Source organism: Mauremys reevesii, unplaced genomic scaffold, assembly GCF_016161935.1.
Source record: "Mauremys reevesii isolate NIE-2019 unplaced genomic scaffold, ASM1616193v1 Contig28, whole genome shotgun sequence".
In the NCBI taxonomy this organism is placed as follows: Eukaryota; Metazoa; Chordata; order Testudines; family Geoemydidae; genus Mauremys; species Mauremys reevesii.
Genome location: NW_024100838.1, coordinates 487,005 through 493,770, shown reverse-complemented (window position 1 = coordinate 493,770; position 6,766 = coordinate 487,005). Strand labels below are relative to the sequence as shown.

The following is a 6,766-nucleotide window of genomic DNA, read 5'->3' as shown; positions in this document are numbered from 1 at the left end:
GTTCTTCTTTGCACAGTGCACAGTCAACCTGTGGAACTCGTTGCCTGAGGATGCTGTGAAGGCTAGGACTATAACAGGGTTTAAAAGAGAACTAGATAAATAGGTTTCAGAGTGGTAGCCGTGTTAGTCTGTATCACCAAAAAGAATGAGGAGTACTTGTGGCATCTTAGATAAATTAATGGAGGTTAAGTCCATGAATGGCTATTAGCCAGGATGGGTAAGGAATGGTGTCCCTAGCCTCTGTTTGTTAGAGGGTGGAGATGGATGGCAGGAGAGAGATCACTTGATCATTACCTATTAGATTCACTCCCTGTGGGGCACCTGGCATTGGCCACTGTTGGCAGATAGGATATTGGGCTGGATAGACCTTTGGTCTGACCCAGTATGGCCATTCTTATGTTTTTATGAAGGGAGGGGGCAGAGCACTGTGACAGAGTTTCTGTAGTGTAGTGGTTATCACGTTTGCCTAATATGCAAATATCCCTGGATTGAAACCAGGCAGAAACATGCTGGCTTCCTTTTCCCAGCTCCCCTGGCTGTCCAGCAAGGCACTCGTACTGCTGCCACTGGCCTGTCCCTGGGGGTAACCCCAACCCCTGTGTGGCTGAGGGTGGTGAAATAAGCTGAGAAAAAGGCCTTGGCAGCAGCAGGGGAAAGCTGGAGGATCTGGGCCAGTCACCTTTTGGAGACTTGTGGCTTGGTCTCCTCTGCACTGGGAGGTTGGCCTACAGAGGCCGGCTCTTCCTGCTGGCCTCCTTTGCATGACTTGCCAAAGTAGGAAGTGAGGCAGGAATGGGGCAAAAGAGGAAAGTCGAGCTGAGGAAGGCAGGGCAGAAGCTAAGTGCCTCAGTGCGGCTAAGTGGGGTTAGTAGAGTGTCACCATTCGTTCTGCAAAGCCTGGGGAGGTGCAGTTGGCTGCTGGGAGGTAGAATCTGTGTCTGCCTCTTGGCTTCCCAGGGATGGCTACTTGCAGCCCAGGAGAAGAAGGATGGTTCTGGTGAAAGGAAGACAAGCAAAGCTCTGGGAGGAAATTTGGGTGTGGGGTGCAGGCTCTGCACTGGGGAGGGGAGTTGAGGTGCAGGAGGGGTGGTGCTTACCCTGGGCACTGCAGCTCCCAAAGTGACCAGTATGCACAACCCTCCAGCAGCAGCTCCTAGGTTGGCGGGGCCAGGGGGTCTCTGTGGGCAGCTGCCTGCAGGCACTGCCCCCAGAGCTCCCATTGGCTGCAGTTCCTGGCCAATGGGAGCTGCGGAGTTGGTACTTGGGGCAAGGGCAGTGCATGGAGACACTCCCCCTGCTCCAGGGGATGCCGGGACATGCCAGCCACTTCTGGGAGCGGCATGGAGGGACGGAGGTAGAGTGGGCAGGAAGCCACCTTAGTGCTGCTGGCACATCTCTGCACACCCATTGGGGTAGGGGCAGAGCATGGAGCTGCCTCCCCTCCCCTGGGTCTATTACAGGAGTGGGTGGGTGGGGTCTTTTGGCCTTCAAGGTGCAGAAGGTCGGACTAGATGATCACACTGGTCCCTTCTGACCTTAAAGGTTCTGAGTCTAAAAGGAAGAGGGAAGGATTTTTTTTTTAATATAAACCAAACATTGTAATACCTGGATGACTCCAACTGCTCATTTTATGGTCTTGCCCCTTTATTCCTCCACTGTGTGTTTAATGACCTGCTGGGATTTGGAACATTGATTCCCTCATTCTATTAATAAACTGATACAAAGTGACTGAAACTAAACCAATTCCCAGTGGAGGAAACATGTCAGCATTGCATTAGCTGGGAATCAAACCCAGGTTAGCTACTTAGGAGGAAGCTATACTCACCACTATATCACCAATGCATCTGGTGAAAGCCTCTGATTTTTCACACTTGGTGTCTGGTCACCCTACTGCTATGTTTGAGGCAAATGTCTCTGTGTTCTCTGCCGTTCATGGTGGGGAGTTTCTCCATTGATAATATTTCTTGCTGGGTCGGGGAGGGGAGAGAGAAGAGAGGTTTGCTCTGTTTCATTCCCCTCCATTTTCTGTTCCTCCCCTTCCCTTCCAGGGTCCTCCCTTCCATTTCAGACTGTGCAGTGAGCCCCTCCCCGCACCTGGGACTATGGAGCCTCTGGAGCAGCACGATCCCATGAGATCCTCAGTGACCAAGGGTCTTTTCCAACTTCCAGGAGACTCCAGCTTGAGTCTAAAGGAAGCTCTCTTCCTTCCTGGGGATCTTCTCTCCCTTCATGGAGATCAAGGTCATGAAGCCTCTGCCTTGCCTCCTGGGTCTGAATTAACGTCCGATTTCCCACTATCTGCGTGAAAGAAACAAATGTTTCTAACCCAGATGAGTGGAGTTAATTCAGCTGGAATCCTTCACCCACATTCCTTAGGAGATACAAACTCTCTGTGACACAGACTGACTGGGGTTCATCTCTGCATGTCCACAGTGGGGAAGGAAAGACACTGAGGGCGAAGGAAGAAGATCGGCAGAAGGAGTCAAATGGGGCTAGACCAGAATAGAGGAGATTTTCTGCCTGTTAAAATGTACTGGATTCTAATTGCTTAAAACAAAACAAAACCCCACCAGCTTCTGTTGGATTCAAACCATCAGCTTTTCACAGAGCAACCAAAGTGGTAAACCACAGACACACACAACCACCTACAGCCCAAGTTTGTCTAAGAAGCACCTATAGTGGCTTGTGAAGGGGAAAATACATCTGTGGGTGTGAGTTCAGTCCTCACCCAGAGCATTGGTTTTCATTAGCTATGTGGGTTCTCACACTTGCTTTGCCCAATTCACATGGAAAGTGCCATACGAGGGTGATGAGAGTAAATTCTAAACTCTGAAATGCGGAGGTTGGCCCAGAGATTGGGATAAGGGGTTTGAAGAGAAAAAGCTCTAAGAGTATAAAACAAGACAGTCTCCAAGGGCAGGTACAGTACAACGCCTCAACAGGGAGCCATTTGGGAGAGGGGGTTTCACTTCCTCTGTTAAATGTCCTCAGAGGTATTTTAAGGTGAAGATAACGCCATGGCTAACAGTTGACTGGCGCGTCCTGGGTTAAAGAAAGGAAGGGACTTGGGTTAATAGTCTGAAGATTTGCATTACCGTCACTGTCTGACCCCGCTTCAGTTTGGAGCAGGTTTGTACATTGCTGGGTGGAACGCACAGACTCCTGGAGAGCAGGGGCAGCTGTTTCCATAGCAGAGAGCCTGGCACTTAGGAGACTTTCTTGACTTGCTGTTTTGAAGCAATTCAAGAAAATAACGGTGGAGCTACAATGTCTGGTCCAAAATTTCAGCCCCCTGCTGCAAAAACGCTATTTTAGGGTCTAAACAGGAAGGTTTCAGCACTAGGACACCTGACCAGAGAGCTCAGTGTGGATGTAACAGCTGCTGACTCTGAGGGTCCTGGGCTAAATCCACTTGCAGGTGGAAGTGTTTTGATTTATTTGATGGATAATGAGCACCATCTACCAGGGAAGAAGCCCTGAGAGCTGCTGCCGCTCCAGCTGTTGCCACACAGAGGGGAGCCCCAGGAGGCCAGCTGCTGCTCCGGCCACCCCAGGAGTGCTGCTGGGGGCCACCAAGCTGCAGCTGCTCCTGCTGCCCTCGGAACCACAGGAGGGAGATGATTTTTTGACAGTGACGGATGCTTCGTCCTAAAGGCCTTTGTCTGCCCCCTTCTAGCGACTGTTTGGTACAGGAATGCAGCTCTCACTCCTAGGTCTCTCCTGGGGAAATAATGTTTCTGTGCAAAACACCAAAGTTTTTAACAGAAAGGAAGAAAAGGAAATGGTCACACGATGGGACTAGGACATAAGGAATGAAACACAAGACGCTTCTCCCATGTGCATTGACTTTGAACCTTGTTGTCTGCGGTGTTGTTGTATCCGTTAGTCCCAGGAAATGAGAGACCAGGGGGGGGGGGGTCACATAATATCTTTTAAAGGACCAAGGACCAAGTTCTTGTGTTATCCTTCTCATAACACAAGAACTAGGAGGGGTCACCAAATGAAATGAATAAGCTGCAGGCTTGAAATGAACAAACTTCTCTCAATCTGCTGGCAGTGCTTCTAATACAGCCCAATCTGCTGTTAGTCTTCTTGGCAACAAGGGCACACTGTTGACTCATATCCAGCTTCTCATCCACTGTAATCCCCAGGTCTTTTTCTGAAGAACTGCTGCTTAGCCAGTTGGTCCCCAGGCTGTATTAGTGCATGGGATTCTTCCTTCCTAAGTGCAGGACTCTGCACTTCTCCTTGTTGAACCTCCTCAGATTTCTTTTGGCCCAATCCTCCAATTTGTCTAGGTCACTCTGAATCCAAACCCTGTTCTTCAGTGCTTGAATTCTTTACATGCTTTCACAGAGTGAAGAGCACATGTTCCATGATTTCATAGGGCAGAGTTTTATGCTATAGAGAGCTTTCCCTGTGTGGATTTGACAGGTGAATCAACACAGAGACACATTGTGACCCTTCTCAGGGTGCTGAGGACTGAGAGTCTCCTCGTTGCCACCTGCCACTAGGAAGAGGGAGTTTTGCATTTGGCAGCTGGATGTTAGTGACCAAACTCACCCAGCCTGCTGGAACTCAAGGACCCTCCTCTGAGCTACAGCAGCCACACTAACCCCTGAGTTCCTGTAATGTGTCCCCCTCTGGGGTCCAGACCGGATCACCAGATACTCAGAGAAATCCCAGATTCTCTCTTCCTGAAGCAATGATATATCCCAGGTTACTAGTTTTACTGTGGACCACTGCTACTGTACCTCACACAGCACTTGAGTATTGAGTTATCGAACAAGCAAAAATTTATTTAACAACGGATAGAGATTTAAACAAACAAATGTGAGTGATGGAAACCAACTGATCCCAACTAAACAAAAGCAGAAAATGCAACCTACATTTTTTAATAGTTATCTTTCCTATCTAAGTAGATTCTCACCTCACACTTCAGGCAATTTCACTGATTGCTAGTCCCTAGGAGCCAGGGCCCTGCCTTTCATGAAGCACCACTGGTCATTAGGAATCTCCTTGGTGAATGGACACAGAGTTTTTCTCCACCCTGTCATAAACTGAATCAGTCTTTTGTCTTTATTCACAGAAAGGACGATCTCCTCATTCTCATATTGTCCTTGTCACTTCCACAGGGTTTCCATGTCTATAGTTCGTCTTTGATGGTTTTCCATTGGCTTTTCTGGGTTGGTGCAAAGGTTGACAATGGAGCAAAACATCACATAACTGCCTAGCAAGGGACAGGTGCCAATTCCCCCCCACCAAGACCTATGATTGGGGTGACTCACTTTCACAACAATACCATATGGGCATAATTTTCCATGTACTTACATTACTCCTTAAATATGACTCGTACACACGCCTCGCAGTGATTAGGAGTAACAATAATTTACAAGCTTTCAGTGGAGATCTCACTGCTATGCCTCCTGGATAAATATCATAAAAACAGTGTATTAGGTGTGGCAAGTTTGTCAGGTCTGAGACAGGAGTTGCTTGTGAATAACAATGACCCCTTTGCCAAGTGGCACCAATGAGCTTTTGTCACACATGCACTGAGTTATACAGTCACATCCTGATAGAATAGAAAGGCCAGCACAAAAAAGAGAGGAACAATAAGATAATAAAATGACAATGGTTGGAACTCTCCGTTTCTCTCAGTCTTTGGATTGATGGGTACTAATAGCTGTAGCTACAGTTGACGAACCAGGCGATAGGACAGTGGCTCAGCCCTCCATACTAGCAGCTTTCTCACATACCGGGAGATGGGTCAAAATTGGAATTGATGTCATGACTCGCTTCCCATCGGGGATCAATCTGTCTAAGGCTATGTCTACCCTTCAAACACTGGAAATATTCTTCTCACAACCTAACACTGTCTACAGTGGGGCTCAGGTCACCTTAATTAGTTCTCTCAGTGGAGAGGACTTTTCACACCCCTGAGAGATGTGGCTCTGCCAGCATAGCTTTTCATTGTAGACCAGCCTTTAGATGGCTTATTGACCAGAAAGGCAATGGATTTCAGCCTTTTGCTTTATATTGATGGTTGATGAGTGCAGCTTTCCTACATGCTGGACACATCCTATGACAGATGTCAGGCCTTTCCTTTGCAAATTAGAGAAGTGGGGAAGACTGTGACCCTTACAGTCTAAATGGGTAAAAACTTATACAATTTATCTCCTGGAGTAGCTTTCCTTTTAATAGAAATTGACTTTGAAACTAACCAAAATAAATTCTATTTGAAACATAAAAAATTAAAATCTATACTGGGCCAATATTCTCTTATACACTCTTTCTCACACACAGTCTCCCACCCCAACCTTTGGAGTGAGGTTTTTGACCAGATCTCCTTACACTACAGGGGGTAAATTAAATCAAATACACTTTTCAAAATTAGCCATCATTTCCTGTATGACTAACAAAACAAAAAACAAGACAACTTTCAGTTTTCCAAAATAACTCAGGTTATCACAGTCTTACTCTTTAACCATTTACTTTGCCTATAATTTCATTTTCCTTGGTACCAATAACATATTCAAAGATCACAAATTCTTGTCATATAGGTTAGTTTTCTTTTAATCCCCATTGCCAACAACTGAACCTTGGCTCAAATTGTGGTTTGTCCCAAAGTAGGTCCCAACCACTTCTGAAAGTTCACATATCTCAGGATCTTCTGCCATGTGTGTTGGTGAAAGGGGTCTCCTATGTGGGCGTGTTTGCATCATGGAGAAAAAATACCTCTCGTCACACTTTTTAATCTTTCAAAGTA

The 6,766-nt window shown here is 47.0% G+C and overlaps 1 non-coding gene across 1 annotated transcript; it reads left to right on the top strand.

Annotated features, from left to right (window-relative positions):
- Positions 1 to 435: 435 nt before the first annotated feature.
- Positions 436 to 507, top strand: TRNAI-AAU. Its single transcript has one exon. It is a non-coding gene; the product is annotated as a tRNA-Ile (tRNA).
- Positions 508 to 6,766: the final 6,259 nt, after the last annotated feature.